Source organism: Anser brachyrhynchus (assembly GCF_964034855.1).
Source record: "Anser brachyrhynchus genome assembly, chromosome: 3".
NCBI classification, from domain to species: domain Eukaryota; kingdom Metazoa; phylum Chordata; class Aves; order Anseriformes; family Anatidae; genus Anser; species Anser brachyrhynchus.
In genome coordinates, this window is record NC_137696.1 from 124428833 (window position 1) to 124454641 (window position 25809).

General features: G+C 51.7%; 1 protein-coding gene across 9 annotated transcripts in view; it reads right to left on the minus strand.

The window, feature by feature from the left end:
• EXTL3 (exostosin like glycosyltransferase 3) overlaps positions 1–25809 on the minus strand; it is a 131807-nt gene that overhangs the window by 77082 nt on the left and 28916 nt on the right. For 5 of the 9 annotated variants that reach the window (XM_080587822.1, XM_080587820.1, XM_080587818.1 and 2 more), the window contains one exon: positions 14106–14172. The gene's annotated coding sequence lies outside the window, so the exon portion shown is untranslated. Of the gene's footprint in view, positions 1–11086; positions 13128–14105; positions 14173–15281; positions 15376–16259; positions 16383–16486; positions 16751–19309; positions 20646–25809 lie in introns of those variants that run through there. The other 4 variants (XM_080587815.1, XM_080587816.1, XM_080587817.1 and 1 more) reach the window with 4 other exon arrangements.

The following is a 25809-nucleotide window of genomic DNA, read 5'->3' on the forward strand; positions in this document are numbered from 1 at the left end:
ATTAATGAATCCTCAGAAGAATAACAGCAATAGTTAAACTTTCCTAAGTGGTAGACTTGTGGGGGTGTTCTGGAGCACCCAGTTTTCCTAAAACCCACTTTCCTACATCTGTACTTCCCTCGTAGGCAGCCCGTGAGCAGCCTACCTACAAACTCACCTAAAATTGTGCTGTGCCAAACACCATCTACAAGGGCACGCCGGGATGGATGAAGGCAGCCAGATGCAGCACACAAGGACCCAGTCCCACTACAAGTATCAGCAACATTGAACTTATTTCAAAATGGAAATACTCTTCCCATTTTACACACATGTGCTTAGGATCTTGTAGAAAGGCTGTAGCAGAACCTGGGCTGAACCTGTAATTTTTGAGTCTAAGAATTGTTAGGCTTAATATTATTCTCTCAGAAACTATGTGTATACCCAAGCCTTCCTTTAAAACTAAATTTGAGTGGTATAGATTTTTAAAGAGACCTTCACAAAGTACTTCTAGCAATAAAATCAGCATTTAGAAGAACAAAGCTGTAGGTCTTAGCTACCCAAGTGCTGCCACTATGAACTCATAGGAACTCGAGTCCAAGGGATGGAGGGATTCATCTGGTATTTCACATCCACCTCAAAATAAAAAGTGACAGGCCATGTTTTCACTCATTTCCCTACTTTGTGACCGGCACGCTGCCCAACCTTGGCCAAAAGACACTGGGATTTGATAAATGATGACAATATAAAAATAATTATAAAAGAGGGAAAAAAGAGCCCCCACCAAGGGTATGTAACATGGGACACAAATAGTTTGTGATGGAAAAGAACAGGTTTTATTCTCCCCTCCAAATTTGGAGAGCGTGCTATATTTTGCATAGCGAGTGTGGAAAAGGAGTAGGGGGAAGAGAGTATCAAAATCAAAACAAGTCACAGGGCATCAACAATCCCTTGATGACAGGAGAGTAGTTTTTGTTGGCACAGCTCACGACAGCTGGAGGAATAATTGCAAAGCTGAGCGAGAATGCCTCGAATATATTTCGCCTTTAGGTTCTCAGATGAAAGATGCTATCCGCAAGCACTTTGCAAGCGTTAATTAAACCCACATAGCCCCCTTTGGCAGATCAAGAAGTATTTATCCTTATTTTGCACAGAGGAATGAGTATGTCTGGCACTTTCAACATAAGGTATCTACTCTTTCTACTTACGAAGTGCCCCACAGATATACACGGCATTAAAGCACAAATTAACCTTTCCAGCCCAGAAGCTGTCCCCAGTGCACAGCCAGGACAGAGCAGATACCTTTTCCTTCCCTCTGCCACAACAGAAATCTTGACTCTAGAGGAAAAGCAAGCCAGTTCTGGCTGTGAAGATCAACAGCAGAAGTGAATACGAGCACTGTAAAATGCTTTAAAACACCACCGTCCCTTTATGAGTAGCAAAAAAATGAATTAAAATCCATCATCTGCTCTTCATCTGGTTTTCTTCTTCATCACAGGTGATTTGGAGACTGACTGAGCTTCAGGCTGTGAAATGTCTTCCCCATTTCAGGTAGTCCTTGTGGGACTGCTGCTTTTCAACACCACTTTATAGACGCTCGCCCCTGTGAAGTCACAAATCAGGGCAACGTCCCGTGCTCCTGTGCCACTCACCTACGTTCACGCTGCCACTTCAAGAGCTCCCCTGCAGGCAGGGGAAACCCCATCGTCGTTACCCCCAGCGATCTGCCTGCCATACCACCAGCTCTCTTCTGCTGTAAGAGGAGAAATATTTCCAGCCTCTCCCCCACGCGATGCTCCAATTAAGGACCCGAGTCCTCAGCTTTGGCTCGGTTCCTCCTCACCGAGCCCGAGGCAAATGCCTGCGAATCCAGGAACAACCAGGTTTCATCCATCCTCCCTCTAATTAGACATTAGATCAGCACACAGAAGCATTTCGAAATAGCTTTATGCCCAGCCATCAGCAACTACTGCTACTGTTCCCAACAGGCTTCCTGTTCTATATACGGATAGAAGTGCACCGCTCTCCGACGTGATAAAATAAAATACTATTAGTGTAAATGTATTCCAGCGGGCTGCCTTACAGCAGGGAGAACCAGTGGAGACAAAGAAAAAAAGGGGCAGTGAAATATTTACCAAAAAAGCAGAAGAGGCACGAAGAATTTGAGACACCTGCGCTGGCGGGGCAGTTTTACTGCAGGAAAGATCTCATCCCCAAAAGAAAAGCAGTCAATTACTTGCCAAAATTACATGGAAAATGTTGTGTTTGACAGGAGAAGGGTCAGTGTGTTGGATCTGTGAAGAGTAGCTGAGAACATCTGCAAGGGCAGGAAGAATATGTATAAACACACAAACGTGAACTAAAATGCCCAAACCCACAACGGCTGAGATCTTACCATGAGAATAAGCAGATTTGGAGTTTTTCCCTCTTTAAAGATGCCCTTAAGGCAGCTGATTATTTACGTATTTCATATGGAAATACATCTAATGGTGTGATTGGAAAGGGAACCTAAGAATAAGCGGAGCACATCCAAAGACTTAAAGCAGCAAAAGGCAGAAAATCTACAACTTGTGAAAAATGTCATTCCGACAGATGCACGGCCCAGGAGAAGCTTGGATGCGAACACGGTGTAAAATAGATGGTTTAAAACCTCGTTCTCATTTTCATTTCTTCTCTAACATGGACTTGATGAAGATCCCCTTCTGCCCTACTGCTGAACATGGAAGGAGGACCTCGGAAGAGGTGAAGAGTTGTCCTTCCCCACCTTGAAGCTGGACAAACACAGCTCCTGCACTTGGTACTGCAAAACCAGGAGGAAAAACAAGCAAAACCACGTGCAGCCAAGCGTCTCAGCTCCCCTGGACATGCCAGCTCAGTAGCAATTACAGGTCCACCAGTGTCCTATATCCCGAGTACAGAGTTAAAGCGTTCTTTGGCCTAAAATACTTGCCAAGAAATACGAGTCAGGGGATACAAATTGCCATTCAAACCACCTAGTCTCACAGTCTAGACTATTTTACCCAAATTCAACGTTATTCCAGCCATTTTTTCCTACAGCAGGAGGTGAGGCCCATTTCAAACTGACCATCCCAACTCCAACTGCTCCCTAACCCCACTTCACCGGCCCCCTGGGCCAGCCTGCCTTGCTAAAAACCCATCTCCCAGTATTTCTACCCATAGCGTAACTAGGTTTTAGGTATATAAACCCATATACGCACACATATGCACGTATACTGAGATTTTAGGATCCCGTTTACGCTTTTAGGATCCCAGCAGGGCACGGTGACCACAGAACCCAAGAATCATTAAGGCTGGAAAAGACCTTCAAGATCATCTCGCCCAACCAGCGCACAGACCAGGAGCTGGAAAGCTTTCCCTACGCTAATCCTCTGCCTCGGTGGCCTCTCCTGGGAGCTCGCAGAGTCGCAGCACAGGGCACGGTTCGCAAAACCGGGCTGCTAGGTGCTGCAGCACACCGGGACCACCGCTGAGAAGTCGGCTTAGCGCCCACCGGTGCGGGGCACTGCCGATTTCTCTCTGCTGATCCAAGGCTGAGACCTAAGACCCAAGTAAAGCTGAAACTTGGCCAGGGAAGCAGGTACCTCGTTGTGCAATTCCCGTGTTTGCGTGCTGTTGCAACCTGGCACTGCCAGGAGACGCCAGAAATGTTTTGGGGTGTAGGCAGCAGGTGTTTGCCGCTGCGTTTAGTTACCCCTTCTCTGACCCCCTGCCCTTGTGGGGTCCCCCAGGAGCTCTCTCCCCACCCTGCCTCGTGTGCCACATCCAGCCCAGGCTCTTCCCACGCAGCCAGTCGCTTCCTTTGCTGCTCACAGCTGCTCCTCCAACCTGCTCGCTCGGGATGAAGGTGACAGAGGGGTTAAAATAACGCATCTCAACTGCACTGTTAGTTTTCAGTGATAAGAGTCCACATTTTTTGGCCTGAAATTTCATCCCTGCCCTTGGCTTCTAGTTAAATTAAGGCTGCACAGGGTGAGGTAGATACAGAAACATTTTTAAACGTGACCATTACGCTCAGAGCGCTTCCTGCAGAAATATATGCATTTGCAGCACGCTCCATCTCGACGACGCCTCCGAATCCAGGCAGTTCCAGATGAGAAGTGCTGTTTTAACACACCGCCCCGTGAGGCAGCTGCACCGACCCTACCTGGCTGCTGTTCCGGGGTCCTCCTGACATAACCTCGTGGCTTTTGGTCTCATTTTGGACATGCACTGCCCTCGGAAGACACAGCATCGAGCAACACACCGCACGTCTTACCTGTGCTGAGTCTCAGCACCGCAGGCTGCAGGAGGACGAGAGCTGGCAGGGGTGGGTACCCCGCTGCGGGCAGGGGCCAGGCCACGTTATTTCACCCTTTACGATAAGGGGCAGGGCACATTTTTGACCTTCCCACACAAATCCATAGTTGCGCGACTGCCAACTCTTTATCGCTTCCTATTTCACTTGTTTGTTTTTTTTTTTTTTTTTTACAAACCTTGCCCAAGGTTACACTCGGTAAAGGTTTCTCCCTTGAAACGCAGCATTAAAAATATTATCACAGCAACATCGAGAAATTGCATTAAAGACCTTGCTGAGCAAGGGCTGCTTTTTCAGAGGGCAGAAGAGCAGCAAGTTCTGCTCCAGCTGCAGGTGCGGCACCTCGCAGAGGCTGGCAGGCTGTCCTCCTGAATTCCTACAGACCGATAACCCCCCCCTCTGCTCACTCTCTCCTGCCCACAGGAGATGAACGCAGAGCATGCATCACTCCCTAGCCTTGAGAACCCTGCCAGCCCGTGGACACGAGCACGGGACAGCTCGGGACCAGGCACAGCAGCTCAAAGCCCTCTGTCGAAAGCAGCAAACCGTTTCAGAAAGAGCCCACCAGCTGTTTAACTCACCCCCTTTTTTCCACCCAAACTTCAGAAGGAGGCTGGAAGCCTTCTCCCAACTCCCAGCTGCTACTTACACGCGGCCTCACGCCACCGTTTTCCATTTGGGGACTGACATTGCCCTTTAAAATCAAAGGATTTTTCCCCTCTGTGGTGCCTGCACTACATATTCACAGGCAGTAAATATTTAAGTGATATTTCCCAACCTTCCTGCCCGCCCTTCAGCATCCCCAGCGCTCCCGTTACCACTCTGCAGCTGCTCAGGGGTGGCTGCCGGGGCCCCTTTCACAGCTCCTGTGCCCAGGAAATGTTTCACACTTGGGAGAAGCAGCAGTTTCTTACAGGCAGATCCTTCCAGATCATCCTTCACCGAGCCTAATGACTCTGGAAAGATCCCTGGGGAGGGAATGCTTTGCTGCCAACGAGCTCCATTAAGGATCCAACAACATCCAGCAAGAAACAGCAAAACGTTTTGTTTTTTTTTTGGTCCTCCTCTTCAAGTTGGCCCTAGCACAGAGAACATCACAGAGCATATGCTGCATAAGCGACCTGCCCACAATTCTCTGCACTTTTCTTTCTTTTTTTTTTTCGAAGCAAGGTGGCTGCAAGCAAATGCAGCTATTTCCAGGAGAGGTGGCTTGACTTTGGACAGCAATGCGATGCAAAAGCTCTGCTTTTAGGGCTTGCCCCACGCATCACTTACCCCAGGAGCAAGCAGGACATCTGCAGACACCGTTGAAATACCGACACGTACTGCTGGTGGGCAGCACTCCGTCTAGGAGGTGGTTTCACGCTGCAGCTCCGCTGATCTAACGGCCTCTTGCTGCCGAAAAGAGATCTCGTTCGTGCCCTGCTTCCAAGCCTGCATCCCCAAGGAGCTGACTCGGGGAGCTAAGCTGGAAGGAAACCACCTCGGCCGCGAAGGAAGGAACCGGGTGCACATCAGCACAAAAAAGAGCAGCGGGAGCGAACCCTTCCCTCGCAGCGCCGGTTTGACGTTGTACCGGTTCAGCTGCGACGCAGGAGCGCGCTCTAAATTTAGACAGCTTTCCACCTCCAAAGCCGCACCTCCCATCCATTATTCCTCTTCCACCCCAGGCGTGAGCCGTCCCGTTATCGTGACAAACGCTTTCGTATCGCCACCGCCCTCTCCGCCCTAGGGGAGCAGCCACCAGTCGTGGTTAAAGCGGCGCCGTTTTTGAGCGCAGACAAAAGCTGAGGCAAAGCTGGTGGCGGCGAAGGACGGGTTGCCCAGGGAGGGAATGACCACGGGTTTAGGAGGAAAGGGGGAAAAACCTGCAGACGACTTCCCTGCGCCTGGCTCATCGCTCGGTGAAGCTCTGAAGAGTCACTTCACAGGTTATAAATTACGCTGCTCTTGGCTTCCCCACTTATTATCCACCTCAGACAGCAGCCGAGTCCTTTTCACGCACACACGACCTAATGGGAACGCTTACTCTGAATGAAACGACCAGGAGGAAAAAAAAAACAACACAGGTGCAGGAGATGCCACGATGCCAGCAGGTTCCCCCGCTCCCTTCCCTGCCTCCTTCCATAAGTTTCCACCTCCTCCGCAAGGGGGAAAACCTCTCTGAACACAAGCTCTGGGCTGTGAGGGCAGAAGACGCGGCTGTTGATACTTCTCTCTACCCCCTGCTGTTCCGAGATTCCCAACAGACCTTTCCAAAGCTTCTCCCGTTCAGGTTTTGCTCCATTTTACCAAGTTTCTGGAGCGCGTGAAGGCAGACACGGAAACCTTCCAATTCCGGCTATTATGCAGAACTCGGTGTTCAACAGCCAGCAGCCAACTTCTGCCCCTTTTTTTATTTTCTGCCTAATTATGGCTTGAAAAATTATGTAGCTATAACACACACTTCTTTAAATACTTAGGAATGTCTTCCTGTATTAAAATAAAACACAACATCAGACAATAATACGCTAGTGACATCTATCAGGGATGGCAAGGGTGAAGTTGGTCTCTGTTCCCACGCACTTCATAATCTCACGGCAGTATTGCTGATAAACTCAACTAATAATAATCATAAAAAAGTTTTCAGTCTAAAAGGTTACGAGTTGAAAGATTCCAGAACTGCTGAGAAAGATCAACAAACCCCAGCTCCGACCGGAAAGGCCGAAACGTTCGCTTTCAGGCCAAATGTTTTGGCAGCTCCCCCCCCAAGCTCCATCCTGCAAAGGATTCGGAGCCGTGGTTCGAGCCAGCAGCAGAGCTGACAAACCATCACACCCTGACATCCCAGAGGCAAAAGCGCAGAGAAACAAAGACACACTTGACTGGCAAACCCTAGAGTATCAGCGTAAATTAGCTCCCAGGAGACCTGAACGAAGGCTTCTTTTCCTCCTCAAAGGCGTCAGCTCCGCGATGCCTCACGGTGAGCGCTCGAGGCAGAATGAAAAGGACATTAAATCTGTCCACGGGGGAAGACAGCATCTGGACGGGCAGGAGGAGGCAGAGCATCCCCTACGTGGGGCAGGAGGGGAAAGGGAAGCAGTGCATCCTCCTTGCCTCAGGGAGGGTTTCAGTGCAGCAATGAGTTCATATTTTTCACAGGAACTGCCTTATAAGACCCATACTACACCTGTAAGACCTAAAGCATCCAGAGCTGCAGCTACCCCAGACGCTTGTAGGGAGGGTCGAGGCACCGTGCAACGCCCCCAGACTCATTCCAGATCCAGACGACTTCGCGCCAGCCTCCCACACCCTGCTCTTGCTTTCAGAAGTGGAAACACCACCAGGCAAGAGAATATCCTGGCTCTTCGGAGATTATCCTTAAAGATTCAAGTTTCCAGGTACGTTCCCCTGTCTAAAAGAGGTCCAGGCTGAAGCCTGCTCGTAGAAGCAGAAGGGAAACCTCTTCTGCCCAGTACTTGTCACGGCGAGGTAAGCCAGACCCCCCGCTCACCTCTCTGCACCAACATTTCCTCTTCCAAAACTTCAAGCAGCATCCCCGCAGCGAGATGCCCGTGACCCCCAGGGCTGGTACATCCCACAGAAAGGCTGGCCTCGGATTTTAGCTCGTGTGCCGCTTTGGAGGTGGCACCAGCAGAAGGGGCTGCAAGAAACGAGCGTTGTCCAGCCATCGGCATCACCAGCAGCGGGTCTGAGCCCTACCGAGTACAGGAAGCACGGGCCAAAAACATTTCCAGAAGGGAAAAACGCAAAAACCTCGCTATTATTTTTGGGAGGTAACGTTGATTCCCACTCTTCTTCCTCTGATTTGCAGCAGGAGGAAGGAGGAGCACGCAGGAGGGAGAAGCAAGATGTTCGACCAGCAGCTGTTCCATCAATACCGGCACGATGGAGTCGCGAGCATCCTTCTTGTCAGAGCAGTCGCTGCTGAAGTGAGAGCTCTGCCTTTTGAAGAGGGCTTTAGAGCCTCAAACACGAACGTCGGGCTAGATTTTCTTCCCAATCAGAAGTCAATGATCCTGCTGAGTGATGACAGAGCAATCCCACAAAGTAAACCCTTTTCCTATCAGGGCCTCCCGTGATCCGATCGCACCGGAAACTTCCTGGCTCATACAAACGCGAGGAGGATTTCACTCGTGCTTCCCACGGCCGTCCCCAGGGGCCTTCCTCCAAACCTTCAGCGGAGGAAAAGCTTCGTCTGACAACACGAGATGAGGTACTTTTATCCAAACCGAAATTTCACCGCTCAATCTTTTAGCGAGTCCGAGGCTATCTAGAGAGTGTTTACCTCCAGCTGTCTGTAGATTTTACTCGCAGAAGCAAATTAGCGCTACCGGCAAACATTACTTAACTTGTTCCCTGCTCCCTAATCGTTACTATAGTAATGCAAACCTCCCGGAGAGTCCCTTTAACACTTCTTTAACCGCTCTGAAATAGCTTTATTATGGTAAATAATCGCTGGAACGTTTTCCTATCACGAGCAAGTTATAAGCTGTCCTCAGGCGCTGGCCCCTGGAGTATTCGCGCTAAGAGCCGGCGACACCGTTCTGTTCCCGGGTGCCAAGGTCGACACAGAGAAATGGCTTCCACCACGACGGGCTCCCACCACCCCGATTTGGATAAATGAATGAAATTGCACTCGGGAGAAGCAGGGGGAGGCCAGAAGGTATTAAACAGAAAGCTGGCCGATCCCCACGCTGCTAAGCCCGTTCTTCCAGCGCAATCCTTTAACGAGCACAGGCGGTCAGCTTTCAAGCTAATCTACTATCCATACACGACATCCTTTCGGCAAATCTAGATGTAACTCGGGCTTATTTACCTGGCCAGGGCGCAGGCTAGAGCCAAGGTAGCCTTTAGTTTGCAGGGAAGACCCCGTGTCATCGCACAGGTTCACTTAACCCAGCTTTTCTAACTCATCCTGCAAATAACATTAAGCAGACCTTCCCAGGAACGGTTCGGGAATGAACCCGGGAAACAACCCGGAGAAGAGCAGCAGGGGAACTGTGGAGCCACAGCCCAACAGGGGACAGCTGAACTTCGAGATTCAGTGCTGAAAAAAAACAAACGCTAACACCAAGTGGACAAGATGGATGGAGAGCCGCAGACCTGCACCAACACGTTATGGAGGATCTCGTACGCGACGTGCTGATGTCAGCCTCACTTGAGCTCTCTTCCTCTGACCAACCATGGGATTCAACAAGAACTGGAAGCAGAAAAGAAGCAAACACACAAACAGTGACTTATTCTACCTAAGTGTGAACCAGTTCCTGGAGGGGAAGGGAGGGGAACAGAACCCGGACTGATACTACAGGCTCAGCAAGCGGGAGCACTCCGCAAATACTGCCGGCTTTGTACTCGGGTCACAAAGGCCGCCTGTTACAGCTCTGCCATTACAGCATTGTCCCACGCAGCCTCAAGTCCAGATCTCAATGGCCGCATTAAAAGAAAAAGCCCCCTGGGTGCTGGTTGGCTTCTCGGAGCTCCCCACGGAGAGCACGGCGCCTTCCGAGCGTCGCTGCATCCCAGCGGGGATCCCAGCGAGGTCCCCAAACCTTCCCTCGCTCCAAGTCAACAGATGCAGCTTCCCCCCCATGGAGCCTCTCCGTGACAAGGGGCTTTTCCTGGGCAGAGCAGGATATTATTCAGACAACGCACTAGAAGAGAAAAAATAAACTGTTCCAGTGCTGCCCAGGAGGAGCTGATCCCTCTTTCGGAGAGGGGCCGACGTCTGGCGCATTTACACCCTGCCCAGCAAAATGAGCATCGAAATCAACAAGAGAAGCAGCCAACGCGGCTGTTCTGATCCCAACCATATTAAAATCACTCTCGATTTCCTATCTTGATAAACTGTACCTGAAATTGTTACTGCAGGTTGCCTGCGGGGCAGGCTGGCCGGGTGCAGCTTCGTGTGAGCACATGTAAAAAGAAGACCGAGAAAGAGCCGTATATATATAAAGAGGGCAAGGAAAGAATGAAAAAAAACCTCAGGCCAACAGTTCACCCCTGGGACAGCCTGAGTACGGTTACTAATGGTAATCAGCATGGGTGCAAACCCCTTGAAACAAGGGGCTGGTGAGGCAGAGGGAAGCCGATCCCTACGGCTTCTCTTAAAAAAAGCCACCAGCAGAGCACAGACAAGCCTGAACAACTGCTTGGGCTCTTTGGTTTTAAAAGCAGATACGAAGAGGAGCATTGGGGAAGGCAACGGAGGGGAAAGAAGAAACGCCCAAAGGCAGGAACAGCCGTGAGGCTGGGAGAAGGCAGGGAAACACCGCTCCGATAGTCTGCAGAGCCCCGGCTCCGTGCTCAGGAAGAAAACCACCCAAACGTTCCCTGGCTGAACTGAGGACCAGGTTTCTCAGGCTGACCACAGAGCAAGGCTTTAACCACGCTTGTGGGAGCTGTGATTCACCTTCGGGCGGCACAAAAGCCAGGGACATGAGTCAGGGCAGATAGACAAAACCACAGAGCTGGCTCAGCCCCAGGCGTGCCGTGGCAATCTGCAGACCGGGCGACTACAACCCCGGGTGTTACAGTTTTAATCGTGCCCCATTTCAGTTCTACTTTTTGGAAGCCAAAAGTAGAAACCAGCAGTTTGTTAGTCCCACTATTTATTTTGCTAGTCCTACTAAAGAGTAGGATTAACAAAATAAGACTTACGCAAAGCACAGGGGATGGAGGAGCATGCCCTTCCCTTGCAAAATCAGTACCTGCTTGTTGACACTGCTTGATGTTTATCTAAGTAAGAGCTACTCACTCTTCTGGTATCTACTCACTCTTTTGGCATCCTTTTACCTCTTAACCGACGGAGCGGGAGGAGAAGCTTTAACATCCAGAGCGTTTCTTGTCCCCATTTGCAAGACGCAGCGCACACGAGCAGCCATTTCGTTTCCCGAAACTGCTGCAGGATACGAAGATACAGCTCATATCCTGGCTGACAGCTTGAGCACAAAGCCACACAACGTCTGTCAGGACTCTTTGTTAAATACTATATTGTCCTAGTGACTCAGTGCGCTGGAATGCATCAGGTTTATTCATAGCTTTTCTGATAGAGTCTTTAGATTAGACACAAACTCCTGCTTTTTAGAAGAAGGAAAAAAAAAATCTATGGCTCATTATTATGTGGAACACACACAATTCCTGGCTTCTTTTCTAGGATAAACACAGAACTGAAACAAAAAGGATGGGCCCTCAGAAATCTAATGGCTCTTTCAAGCTTCTAACGAGGACGACTTCGAGAACGTTCGAGAGAGGAAAACCAGACGTGCACCAGGACCAGAAGCCAGCGCCACGAGGAGAGGGGGCGGAAGAGAAGTGAAGATGGTCAGAGACACGGCACACCACCTGTAAGGAGGCCAGTCAGAGTAGATTTGGATCCTTTTGTCTGGAAGAGATCTCTGGCAAGGGGCATAGCAGGGACCTACGGAACCCAGAACAGCATGGAAGAGGCAAACACACAAACGATTCCCTGTACAGGAGCTTAGTACATTAAACCAGTTGGCAGCAGCTCAGTTACCAGAAGGAGATGGTTGATCACAGTTATAATTGAATGTTGACACGTCCAGCAGCAGGACAGAGGCCAAAAGCCCGTGTGGGTTCAAACAGCAGCTAAATCAGTTAATGAGAGAGAAAGGCCATTTCCACCAGCCACTGCTGGAGAGAGGACAGACCTGTGGCTCAGGTGTTCGTTTGCTGTGGTTTGAGTTTCTAAGAAAGCAGGCAGAAGCCTGTGGCTTCTTCTGGGAAGATCGGCAATGCAGCCTCCCCCAGTACTTAGCCGGGGTTGAAAGTATTTTTATATTCCACCCCCAGCCCAGTTATCTAGATACTTAGTGCTACAGAGGCTTGTATACAATGACTTAAAGACTCTTGAAACCAGTTATTTTTCCATTTTGTTCTACAGCAACCACAGACAGACCTTGTTTCTAGCATCTCTTCTGTTCCATCCCTCTGCCAAGATCCCTTCGCTCAGCTGTCTCCTACTGACCTAAATTCACACGCGCAGCCTTCTTGCTTTAATCACAACCTTCGGCCATACAAAGGGCCTCCAAGCCTCAAATCCTCGTCTCCAACATTCGTTCTTCCAGCCATCAGGCCCACAAACGTGTAGCGGGTTCTGAAGGTCAGTGCTGAGCCTGCCACACAAGACACCAGCCGTAACAGATGCTCTGCAGGCCAAACGATGCCCTCAGGGAAGCCCACGCAGCTCTGGGGCGTGCCGCACATTGCGGGGCTGTCAGGCTGCAACTTTGTGTTCTCCTTAAGCTAGGCGAGGAGAAGGAGAATTCAATGGTATTGACTTCTTTTAGCTACTGCAGTCAGCAGATCTGACTCTGAACGCACCCTGGGATTAGATCTGTCAATTCAGGCCACGGCACGACGGCACCCCTGATCGATAGCGGCAGCGTCCGCTCTTCGCGCGACCTCTCTGCTACTTTCAGTTTCAGTATTCAGCCCCACGTTTGGTGCAGCAGCTCCCGCGCCAGCTGAGAAGGGAGCCCCCAGCGCGTTTGGCACATCCCAGCAGTAGGGCAGAAAGATGGTCCTGGATCCAGAAGTAAAACGAGCTGAATCAATGCCGCAACAAGCACGAGGAGAACACCTGAGCCAAGGACATCTCGCATGCCACGCTACACTGGTCAGGCGTAGGAGATGTTAAGAAGCCACAAATTAGAAAGCCTCATTTTTTTCCTCTTCCTGCACAGGAGGTACCAGAATTGACTGCCCTGCACCCAGGACTTATTTACACCAACCTGCTGACATGCTCCGGTTTCCAAGAGCGTGATTTCGTCCTTGTCTTTTGTTAACGAGCACCTTCAGCTTCAAAATTCATCATCCCGCGTTACCCTCAGGGGAGTCGCCTGCCAGGATTGTTACAGTGAACTTAATTGTGCAGCCGCCTCGGTCAGTCAGAGCAGCCCCCACACTCACCTGCTGTGCCCGTGCCAGCATTTTGTACCCAAAAGCGGAGCGTCCTCTCAGCTTCCAGAGGCCGGGAGTAGGCAGTTAACTATTTCAGTCTGGCTACGCACCAGAAGGGCCAACGTGTTCCAATTAACCAGTATTTATTAGCTCGAGTCCCTCGCAGTAGCAAGTTGCACAATATTTGTAGACACCTCATAAAGCACAGGCTCGTTATTACAGCCCATTAGCATGCATGCGAGATATTTTAATGTGTAAAAATTCCCCGTGAAATACGGATTTTCTCCTTCGCTTTCAGAAAAAGCCTGCCGTCCTTACCGCGTACTAAGGCGACACTTTCCACTACTTTTTTTTTCTTTACCCCTTCCATCCCACAAGTAAAACCAAGCCTCATTTAACCAATTTTACCGCACGCCTCTACAAGGAACTCCTATATTCGCTGTGGCAGGTCCCTCAGCCTCCCTCCCCACTGAGTTCAACACCTCTAACAAGGCGGGTGACCCCTTGCTCTCCTGCCCCTCGAGCCTCCTCTGCTCTGCTGCACAGGGAGCCAAACGACACATTGCTAAATTACGTGGCAACACCTTCGGTGCACCTTCCCAATGCCTCAAGCAGGTACGAGGCAGAACCGCACTGTTTCTGCGCTCTGCTGAAACGTGCACACCGCTGGAAGTGGGATGCAGGCAGATTTACCCCCTTCGGATGGAAGGAGCTGGAGCTGTCAGCTTCCACTTCCCTCGAAACGAAACAGGAGGTAAGCCAAGGGAGCTGGTATTTGTAGGACGGTGTTGTCAAAGTACGCAGATTTAGTGCTGCTCCCCCGTGAAGCCAAGTTTTAAGCCAACATTAGGCAGCACGGCAAATCTCATCCTTGAGACGTCAGGGTACTTACTGTACAGGGTGATCAAGCGGAATCTGCCTCTCCTCCGTGCCCAACTCCCCGCTCATTTGTCTGGATCCTATTAGAGGAGAAGAAAAGCTGTAAGTATAGACAAAGTGACACGTTCAAGAAGCCAGCTAAGGAAAGAAAGCAGAACAGACACCCCCCAACACCGAGGTCGAGAAGTGAGAACGCTGGTAAAGCTTGGAACACGTCCTAAACAAGAAATGCCCTACACAAACCAGAAATGCCCTAAACCAAAAAACGCTGCGATGCCTGAAGTCAGCTGCGGCACTGGTGGCCTCCAGAGGCTCTCAGAAGGTCAGACCTGATCCAAACCAAGAGCAAAGCAAGATATTTATGTAAGAATAACACCAACAGCTCCACAAAAGCAGTTACTACAGGGATGGCGAATCACTCCTCCTGAGGCACACTGGTCACCAAGGCACCATTACATGAGCTCATGCTGTTACAAAGGCCTCCTCGGTGGCCGCCGAGACAGGAATTCCCTTCCTAAGGCACGGTCCTGAAGGCTCAGGTGGCTGCACCCTGCATGCACCAAGGAAATTCCTTCAATAGATTTCAAATTTAGAATTTTAACCTTATCCCCTTAATAAGAAGCCACTCAGTTTGTGCTGAAGCCCATTCTGATGAAGCAAAAAATTACCTACGGAACAGTTACGATGCGAAGAGAAGCAAAACGCATCACTAGACACGTCAATATACGCCGCACGCAGACCGATTACGCTTCAGGGACACATTAAATCCCCCTTCGATTAATAGAGACACCTCTTAAGAGGGGCATTAAATAATTCCCCACCGTGCAGCGTGACAGCTGGCTACTTCAGGAAATCGGAACCGAGGACTCCACGTCCCCCAGCCCAAAAACCCCAACGAAACCGGCCCGAGGAACAACAAGGGGTCAGCAGGGAGGGACGGGGGGCAGGAATGGCACTGCCGCAGCCTTACTGTGCGCTCAGATTAAAGGCTCCTCATCAGAAAATTAAACGAAACGGATGCCTTTCACGTTTATCAATAACGGAGCTAACGGTTTTTATGTAAATGCCATTACTCGCAGGCGGATCTGCACGAGGCTCAAGCCAGACTCGCCGGCAACTCCCCTTTGGGCAGCCAATCTAAATGCAAATTATCATCAAATGGCAAAACCCGGAGTTTTCTGGGCCATACCAAAAATTTACAACTGGAGATGGAGCACACGTATCTGGGGGAACGGCCCTCCTCTCAGGCAGGAGACCTGCTGATCCCGGGCTGCTTTTTCACCCTGAACATATACAAAAATGAAAGGTGAACGTATATAAAAATTAAAGGATAACTCTGTTCTCATTTGCAGCCATGTTATTCACATAATAATATCTGTAAATATATTATAAAACAAATAAAACAAAGAGCACTACCCTCTTCCGTCCCATCCGTGTTAATACAAGGGGAATTTTTTAATTTAATTTTATTTTTTACCAAGCTGTAGAGAGCTGCTGCCTCCCCCAGACGTTTCCCCCACCCCAGGAACATCCCATCAGCACGGATATCGAACCGGAGCAATGTCAGAGCCCTGCTGGCTCTGCAGAACAAGCGGCACTTCCACATTTTCGGGGGGGGAAGCTTCTCCTCGGCACGGAGTTATTTGTGCAAGCCGGAGGAAGGAGGTGGTACTGCGGGATGGCTGATAGGAGGCAGGGATTTCAAACTGCTGTCGGCACAAGGAGAGCCGCCCTCGTGGCCTAAAAGCTTTTCTGAAGGACCCTTGAATCACGACGCCCACCTGGAGAACACATCACACGAGGCGCTTCGTCGGCGCTGATTAAAACGGGGCGCTAATGGCAAACCTGGAAATAACTCCTATTAGGAACGGCGCCGCTTGTTAAGCAGAACGCACAGAGGATAATAAAACAAAGGGCAAAACCGTGACAGCCGAGCTCGCAGACCTGTGCCGGAGTGGGTCTCGGAGGGGCTGCCCCTGCCTACCACCAGCAGGTGCCCACCAGGACCACCACCCCCTGAGGGGGCATCCTCAGAGGGATGCAGCTAATTAACATCGCTGTACACACGCTCGTTACACGGGTGAAGAGCTTAGGGCGTTGTATGTTTTGGAAAAGCGTGCTACGGGAATATTCACCGAGCTGAACCTCGCTAATTAACGTTACTAACCGAGGGACCGCTGCTGCAGAGGGCTTGGTTTTGTGAGTTCTGCCTGAATTGCTCGCTGCTTTGGGTGTCCGCGGTTCAGTAATTCCTCCTTGGGCCTCGCTGCCCACGAGTGAACGCGCAAGTCTGTAAATAAAGTACCACTTATTATGTGTGGCCCGGCTAAACCTGATTACGAGGGTCTGACTGCCCATCAGAAGAGGGCATTACAACAGCACGCCCCTGGTTACCTTCCCCAGAAGCTCTTCGAGGGCTGGAATTTCTGAAGTCTCAGTTGACTCCTATTCCAACAGCTGTTTTGACTCACAGAGCTGTTGTTTTATAGATTGAAATAAAACGCTGGCTTTCAGTCCTTGAACACAAGCCGCTAAGGCTCCCTGCTTCTCCTCCTCTTCTTCCAAGCCCTGGTGCAGCGAGCGTCCGAGCACGGCCACGCGACGGGCCTGGAGCATTCTCCTTATGAGAAAAGGCTGCGAGACCTGGGGCTGTTCAGCCTGGAGAAGAGAAGACTGAGAGGGGATCTTAGCAATGTCTATAAACACCTGAGGTGTGGGAGACAGAGGGATTTGGCCAGCCTCTTTTCAGTGCTCTGTGGGGACAGGACAAGGGGCAATGGCCACAAAATGGAGCCCAGGCAGTTCCGCACTGACACGCGAAAGAACTTCTTCCCGGTGAGGGTGACAAAGCAATGGGACAGGCTGCCCAGGGAGGCTGTGGGGTCTCCCTCTCTGGAGATATTCAAGGCCTGTCTGGACACCTGCCTGGGCAGCCTGCTCTAGGGAACCTGCTTTGGCAGGGGGGTTGGACCCGATGGTCTCTGGAGGTCCCTTCCAACCCCTACAACTCTGATTCTCTGGCAAAAGCTGGCTGGGGCCCCATCTCAGAGCTTGTCATCACTCCAGCCACATGCGAGGTCAACCTGTGAGATGCGAAAAAGCCTTTCCAAACCGAGCACACAGCTTCTCGTCCCAGGTTCGGACACCCTAACGCTGCAATTCGCAGTCCAACCCTGCCGTGATGTCCCGGCAGAAGCGGCGAGCAGCAGCACTGGGACACAGACCCACGCTGAGGCACAGGATCTCAGGGAGAGGCCCCTGCAGCCCCCAAACCCCCATCGTGCAGCCCCACAGTGACCGTGGCTCTCAGCCGCCCGGGATTTCGCACGCGGCCGCCACGTGCAAGCGTAATCTGATTTCGCAGTCCGACTCGGGCTGCGAAACCACAACCACAGCGCGCTGCTGCAGCAACGTGCCTGAAAACCAGAGCTGTTCCTGTAGCAGAGCTATTTCCCCCCGTAACTGAAGGTTCGAAACCAGACCCCACATACCCGTCCTCCCGCAGCGTTTTGCACGCCCCGTTCACCGCGCGCACGTGGCTGCGCGCAGCGTCAGCCGAGGGGCAAGATGCTGGCGACACAGATTGCCCTCCAGTTGGTGGAAGCTCCCCAAAATCACCTAATTCTGCCATCTGGCAAAGGGGGGGGGAACAAAACTGGAAATGTTTCCACTTCTAAAGCGCTTCCTAGCGGCTCCTGTTCTTAAATATAAGCTCAACACCGCGCTAAACTTACTCAGCACTCACTTTCTCTCCCCAAACGCTTTCCGTCATCGCAACCCCACAGCCGGCCCCACGAAAGCTGAGGGTTTCCCTCTGCAAGAGTTCGGGGTTAAGCACGCCGCAACGGCCCGTTGATCCTCTTCCCGCCGCCTTTTGTGGCGGCCTTCATGCCACGACGGACGCGCGGAAATGCAAAGCAGAAGCCCGCACAAAGAGCAAGCCAGTGGGTGAGGTGGTTTTGTCTTCAGAAGGGAAGCAGGAATGACTTATTGCCTCATTGAAGAGGCCTCGGTCTGCGTTTTTATTAGGTATGTTTAGATCCTAGTGGCAAAAAAATAATAAAACAGGGAGAAAAGCAGTTGTATTCTTAACGTACGGACCTCGTTAATCACACGGATATAAACTAAAACACAGCAAATTCTCCCGACGCAGGCACAGAAATCGTTTCCACGGTGCATACGGGGACCTGGAAAATTTCAGCTCCTACCAACCCACACAAAGGTGAGGCAAGATTTACCTGCTGCAGGACCGTGCCTTATTCCACGGTATTCCTTTCCCCGTGGAGGAATTTCTTATCTCGGCCGTGAAACTGGGCCAGTAACACCCCAGCTCTCAGCCTCTGCCTTAGCAAGGCTCTTCTGCGGCCCTGCTGCGGCTCAGCATCATCCTGAGAGCTCCCCGCTCACGCTGCGGCCTCCGTCCCGCCAGCAACCTGCAGCTCCGAAAGCAAGCTTATTTCCAAGCCTCCCGCAAACGTTAGCTCGCGTCCTCTGGCTTGCACAAAGCACAAATTACTACCCTAAGTGATACCTCCCCAGCTCAGCAGCGACGATAAACCACGGCTAAGGCCGCGCGCGGACACTCGCGCTGAACAAAACAAGGCGGCACGCCCCGAGCAAGCACGCTGCTCAACCACTGAACACACATTTCTGTGCCCTACGTGGGCAGCGGCTGCTGCCCAGAATGTTTTCACAGCGCGAACTGCACCGCTTGATGTGGAAGGAAAAGAAAATAAACCCGGAGACATTTCTTCCTTATAGTTAAGAGCGCAAGAAACAAGCGGCGTAATTATTCCCATACAAGCAGAAGGAAAATAAAACTGAAGAACGCCCAGGAGGAAAGAAACGGGACTAAAAAAATGGATTGTCAAAATAGTCCAAGGGTTTCCGTGCAGGGCCATAACCTCACACAGCAGGAGTCAGGAAGAGCGGAGGCTCCAGCACCCCGCAGAGCCCCCAGCTCACCGTCCCGAGCCTGCAGCACCCATCCTGCTCCTCCTGGTTCCCAAAGTCCCTCAGTGTGACGTTTGCTGGCTCCATTTCCGTCCCCACCAGCCACCCAAAAGATCCTGCAGCGCCCCAAAACCAGCAGGGAGCCTGCAGGAGCAGCACCCTGAGCGCTGCCCTGCCTGAAATTCGGTCTGCACAAGTCACCCTTCCCAAAACGACCCCAGAAAGCAAAACGCAGACGCCAGCGGCAAACATCCATGCACCCACCTGCCTGGGGGTGCTCCCCGAAGGGCCGCGGCTGCACCCCAAACCTGCTGTGGGGGAACAAACCCTTGTCGGAGGGGAGCCGAGCCCCACCGCACCTCCTCCGGGCAGCCACAATCGCTCTTTGCCAGCAAGTCAAAGCACTTCGAGGAGGGCTTTCCTCCCCTCCCTTCACTTTGTTTTAAAGGGCTGAAGAATTTCTCCTGAATGCTCCCGATCGCAGGCTCACGCTGGGTTATTTTTAAGAGCACAGAAGCGGATTTTCAAGACCCTGAATGAGGAAATGCGAAGCTTTTATTAAGCAATAATAGCCCAGACAATGGTCACGATTTCCCAAGGGTCTGAACACCGCAGCTGACAATGAGCTTTATTCCCCCACAAAACCCCCTTCACGGGCTTGGAGGGTTTGCTTTGTGTGACCCAGGCTCAAGTTAGAGAGTTAAAACCAAAAGCTCTGCGGCCGTTTTCAGCGCCATTTCCTCCAGCAACGCACATCTGACCAGGGATACAAAAATCACTGGGGAAAGCCTTTATGTTACCCCATTCCTCTCCGGGATAGCGGGATAAATCCCCCTCCAAGGTTGTTACCAAGACTTCTCCCCGTCCTACCCGCAAGAACCGGCTGATCTTTCCAGGGTTAGGGGATTGGGAAAAAGCCCTTCAGCTTTCTGCGTGGATATTTGCACCACCACGCCACACCTCTCCCCCAAATGGCCAGAAATGTGCCGCCACCCCTGACCTGCTACCAAACGGGCGTCTCAAATCCAGAGGTCACATCACCCCTTCCTTCTTCCGAGGAGGAGGAAGCTACACCTACGAGGAGCTCGCTTGTGCAGCCTCCCGAGCTGCCCAGCACCGAGGTCTGGCCTTGTGCGAGCCACTTCTCGTTCCCAGAGCTGTTGGGGTTGGCCCTGGACGATCACCACCGCACCTCGACCAGCGGATCCGGCTCTCCCTGTAGCTGAGAAAAGCAGCAGGCACTTCCAGGGCACATAAAACTTGATTGGTTCAAGATGTCTGCTTAGGACGAGATGAATTGTGCCGCACAAACGGCTGTTGTTCTCCACCGGCTATAAAGCAGAGCTCGGGGAAATAAAGGAAGAAAAGAAACGGCTTCGTTACAGGCAGCTACAGCTGTCCGAAGGACTCCCAGCCTGAACGTCTCCTGCTCGAATGCTGGCCTCACCCTAACAGGTTAAAAAAAATGAATAAATAAAGATTAATACCACAAGTTCATTAGCTCTTAGCTCTTCAAACCAAGATGATGATGATGTCAGGATGTGCCGCAGGAGTTCCTTGCTCTACCACCATCTCTGCTCTCCCGTGTCCCCGTGAAGGCACGGCGTAGCACACAGCAAACCAAGGTCACAGCTCGGCTTTTTATATTTATTGGTCTCAATCCGATCAATTCCCAACCTGGTGCGCCCCACAGCCAGGAGCGACAGACCACACGCGGCCTCTTTTCTCCAGCTCACGACACCTTCAAGGGTTTATGAAAACGTTTCCTAACTGCCTGCCTACCTGCCAGCCCGTGGAGCTTATGTACCCAGAAGTGGGCAAGAAGAGAAAACGAACGCCTCAGCGCCCTGCCCGAACATCTGCACCGCCGGCGCAGCCTCCCCACGACAGCCACCAGCCTTTATCCCCCTACACATGAGCCTTCAGGTAGGGATAACCTTTTAAACCCTACCTGTACAATTAAGGCGTACAGCAACAGCGCCTCTCATCCTTTGTCTTTTTTTTTACCGTGAGCTTCAAGGTGCCTGGACCCGGTGAAATCCCTCAACTTGGCCTGAAACACTCCTGAAAAAAAAGCAAACACCTGCTTGGGTGCAGGATGGCTGTCCACGCGACGCAGGCAAGCGGCTGCCTGCCCTGTCCGAAAGAGCAGGCGGGAATTCAGGATAGGCTCTGAAAACGGACGTACTCGAATTAAGGATGCCAAACACACGCAGGAATCGCCAGGAGTGAGACGAGGGAAGAGCCCACGGCAGCCGGAGGAGCCTGCAGGTGCCAGCGGCCGCTGCCTGGGACACAAACGGCACCGTCCCCATCTAACAAGGGGGATCAGAGGCAGATGCTTGTAGATGAGAAGCCAGAGGGACTTGAATACCGCTCGGACAGGCAGCAGGACTAAAAATAAAGAGGCAGCCTGGACAAGAAGCGTGGCTTCAGTTAACGAGCTGTACTTACAAGGCCGGACTCCGAAACGCTCCTCGGCCATCTAAGCTGAGCCACAGCATGGTGAGAGAGACGCGGGCAGCAGCTGGCTAACACCCAGCCAGGCACCACAACCACCCGCAGACATCCACACACCGGCGGGGATGGTTTGAGAGGCTCCTCGCAGCCCGGCGTTCCCCGTGCCGAGCTCAGCTTCACGTCGTGGGTCAGGGGAAGGCGGGTCACAGCCCACGCCACGGCCTCTCCATCGCTCTCTTTCCCACTCGCGCTACGCAGCGAGCCATTCGGGCAGGGGCACCGACGCCCTCCAGCATTAACAACGAGCCTAGATTGCTGCAGCCTTAATGGAAATAAGATCGCAGAGATTTGGTCCTACAGCTCTGCAAATTACTTACATCGGTCAAGAGAAGTCCAAGGTTAAGTCTTCCTTTCTGCTCTGCCCTTCGTGCCTGCCTCAGAGCACACCCAGAGTTAAATACAGAATTAAACGCATTAAATTTCAGCGTAAGTTACGGACCGACCCACAGAGGCTCCAAGCACATGCCTCAAAAGCCACGTGCCAAGGCTGAGTTACCCCAGGTACTTTAGGAAGACGCAGCTCTCCAAAGAGAGCGGTGACAGAGCATCTCTGCGAAGATTCAGGGCTGTATTGTACCGAGCCTTCACTGCTCTCTGTGACCTTTATGGCAATATGATAAATATTTCAGCATATAAAGCATTTGCTCGCTGGGCTAGTGAAGAACTGGTGAGCTGTGGGCACAAAGCTTCCGTGAGGCTGAAGGCTACAATGAAAATCTTATCACCCACAACATAAACGGCGCCGAAAGGCCAGGACAGCTCGAAAACAGGGGGGAGAAAAGAAAAAAAGTGTCTTAATAAAGACGGGCAGGAGCTCATCGTTGACACCAGCTCCCACGGGATTCACAGCAGCAGCGACAAGATCCCTGCAGTCACTCAAGCAGGACCGCTCCTAAAGCTGCGTCCTTACTGTTTCGAGGCCCTTTTGAACAGCTTGAGATCCCTCGGACCCCTTTGCATCTCCACAGCAGCATCTCCCAGAACACCTGGAGCTGCCCATGCAGGACAGGAAGGTCCTCGGTGTCTTTCCAGAGTGCACAGAGTGAAGCTTCCACGGAAGAAATGACGCCAGCAGATCCCTGCGTCCTGTCTGCTGATCTCCGCAGAAACCTCGGCCAGCCTCTTTTTTCTTTTTCTGGATCTCACTTTCAACAGATTAAGAACATCCCAGGGGCACGGCAAGGGACCAGAGCATGAGAGATCGTTTCAAGACATCCGTAATAGCGCGCAGTTAACAGCTTCTCCTCAAGTTTGTCTTACGACCTCATTCGTTAGCAAGAGTTTTTATCATATCCCCAAATAACGCCTCTTCTAACCACCCCCCACTCTCCTTACTGCCACCGAAAAGCTTGGGCTCCTCTTCCTTTCCCCCTGAGAAGGGTTCAAGGCAACATCTTCATTCCCCTACCGCCCATCCACAACGAAGCTGCCTACACGCACGTGCGAAACGAGCTGGGTTTGCTCCACCGCGAAATTTCAGCCAAGCCGGCTCGCGCCACCGACCAATATTTGACTCCGCGAGGACTGCAATTTATTTCAGTTCAGCGCATCGTGCCCACAGGAGCGGATGCAGCAAAGGACGAGGCGGCAGGACACGCTGCTCGGGGTCTGGGGACAAACGGGGCACCTCCTGTCATCAAAAGAGGGGCGAGGGACGAGCAGGACCTTCTGCTGTCTTCTCTGCCGCTCCGCAGCTGGCGGAGAACTGGAAAAATTCAGAGAAAGGGGAATTCTACGAAAATAAGGCCAAATAGGGGGGAAGGCGATGGAAACAGGAGGAAGCCGAGTCAGCGAGGATGACAATAATAAATTAAAAACACATCAGGCACAACTTCACCATAAACTGCAACTCTCCTACTCCTCTTACTCCTGGTTTTCGACAGAAACCACAGGGAAAAAAATCAGTAAGAAGCCGTCAGTTGCAGGCCAGGCTCAGCTTCGCGTCCCTTTCTGCGGTTTTTACGAGCTTCCAAAACCCAGTTGCTTACAACGAGCACAGGCCAGCAGATATCGATGCTGTGAGTCAGCAACAGCTCTCCACAGATGTGATCTCTCCCCAAGTGCTTGTTTTCCAGAGAAACATCCCCGGACCAAGCACAGCATCAGCGCGACTCCGAGTTTCGTGCCGGCACAGGCAAGAAGAATAAAAACTGCCGCAGCCACAGCGAAGAAACAGGGTGACCCCAGATTGTGTCAGCTTTCACGTGAAGACCGCCAACATTTTTCCCCCTTTCAATATAAAAAGCTAGAGGAAACGGAAGCAATGGCATCTTCTCCTCTTCCTCCGTGGTCACGGGGGGATGCAAGAGCTGCTGGATCTCACTCGCCCTGCTGCATGTGCTACTTCATCCTAGCAGAGTCCTTTGCTTACAAAAAGCCTTGCAAAATGGGGCCAAAACTGAAGGTTAGAAGGAACAGATCACTGAAAAATCCCAACCAGCAGGGCATCACAGGGAGACAAGAAGAAAACCAAGTGCTGACCAAGCCTCCCTCTTAAATAACCAGCCACAGAAGCCCTCTCCTGATGGAGAAGACCCGAAGAACTGCTCGGGTCAGAGGTGCCACCAGCAGAGAAGGGCGCACACGAGAAATAAAGCTACATGTGTGAACACGAAATGCTCCTCGTTTACTTCTTAACTGGGGGAGAGGAGAGGCCAAACACCAAGAAAACAAAGAGGAAGCAAACCCAGGCTCAGAACAAAATTGGGAAAGGAGACCCAAAGGCAGCAGGGAGAAGGACAAACACCTGGGGAGAAAACTGAAGCAGAGCAAGAGTTAATTGTAGGAGGTTGGATTTTCTGTGCTGTTTGTTAGCGGCTTCATTTGGAAAGCAACCCAGGCACTGCAGCCTCTCTGCTCTCGGTAACTTCGGAAGTCAGTGGCCATTTCAGCCGAATTTCGCGGGCAGAGGAGGTTGACGCTTCCAGTAGCAATTGCACAAATCAAAATAAGGCACCGCTCACGCTACAGCCAGGCGGAAGCCTCCTCCCAGGGGCCTTGCACGGAGCTCACCTTGCTGGGCGAGAGGAAGGTGCCTGCAAAGACAAGATTCAAACTCGGGAGCAGCCCCGTTTTGCAGCGCTGCAGCTCAGGTGGTCGGGGGTTTAATTCTGTCGCTGCATAAAAAGATAGAAAAGGTTTGTAGCGCTAATTAACAGCACTTTTGTCGCACCTCTGGACGTACCCTAGTTATGGGAGCCGAAGGAAATCACCCCACGAGCAGACATATGTATGTATAATTCACTGAAAGCACAAAAAAAAAAAACAAGAGCTCTACTGAACCTGGGAATTAAAAACCTGACAGATTTAACCCCCTGACAGATTTAATCCAGTTCACCCCATGCCACATTAGCTGCTGTTTAAACATGGCTTGGGCACTGCCTTGTCTGTTTGCAGGGGATTATTTTTTTTTTTTTTTCCCAAGCTAAACTGTTCTCGTGTTCACAGCTTGAGGAACGTCACTTATTCCTAAGAGGCTCAGCAAAACGAAGGGGGGCGGATCAAACTCTTCGCAGGGGCCCTGCGAGCAAGGAAGCGCACACCCGAACTGCTCTGCAAGTTCCAACAGCGTTAGATTTTTGTCTGGAGTTTAGCAGGGAATTCAGAGCGCCCTTCAGGCCTATCTAGTCAGATTTAAGGATGAAAAGCCCACTTTTGCCAAAAAAGTTCAGGCCAGCAGCGTGCCCTGGTGCCCAAGAAGGCCAACGGGATCCGGGCGTGCATTAAAAGGAGCGTGGCCAGCAGGTCAAGGGAGGTGATCCTCCCCCTCTGCTCTGCCCTGGTCAGGCCTCACCTGGAGTACTGTGTCCAGTTCTGGGCTCCCCGGTACAAAAAAGACAGGGGTCTCCTGGAAAGAGTCCAGCAGAGGGCCACAAAGCTGATACGGGGCCTGGAGCAGCTCCCCTGTGAGGAAAGGCTGAGAGACCTGGGGCTGTTCAGCCTGGAGAAGAGAAGACTGAGAGGGGATCTCACCAATGTGTATAAATACCTGAGGTGTGGGAGACAGAGGGATTTGGCCAACCTCTTTTCAGTGCTCTGTGGGGACAGGACAAGGGGCAACAGCCACAAAATGGAGCCCAGGAAGTTCCACACCAACATGAGAAACGCCTCCTTCATGGTGAGGGTGACGGAGCGCTGGGACAGGCTGCCCAGGGAGGCTGTGGGGTCTCCTTCTCTGGAGATATTCAAGGCCCGTCTGGACGCCTGCCTGGACAGCCTGCTCTAGGGAACTGCTTTGGCAGGGG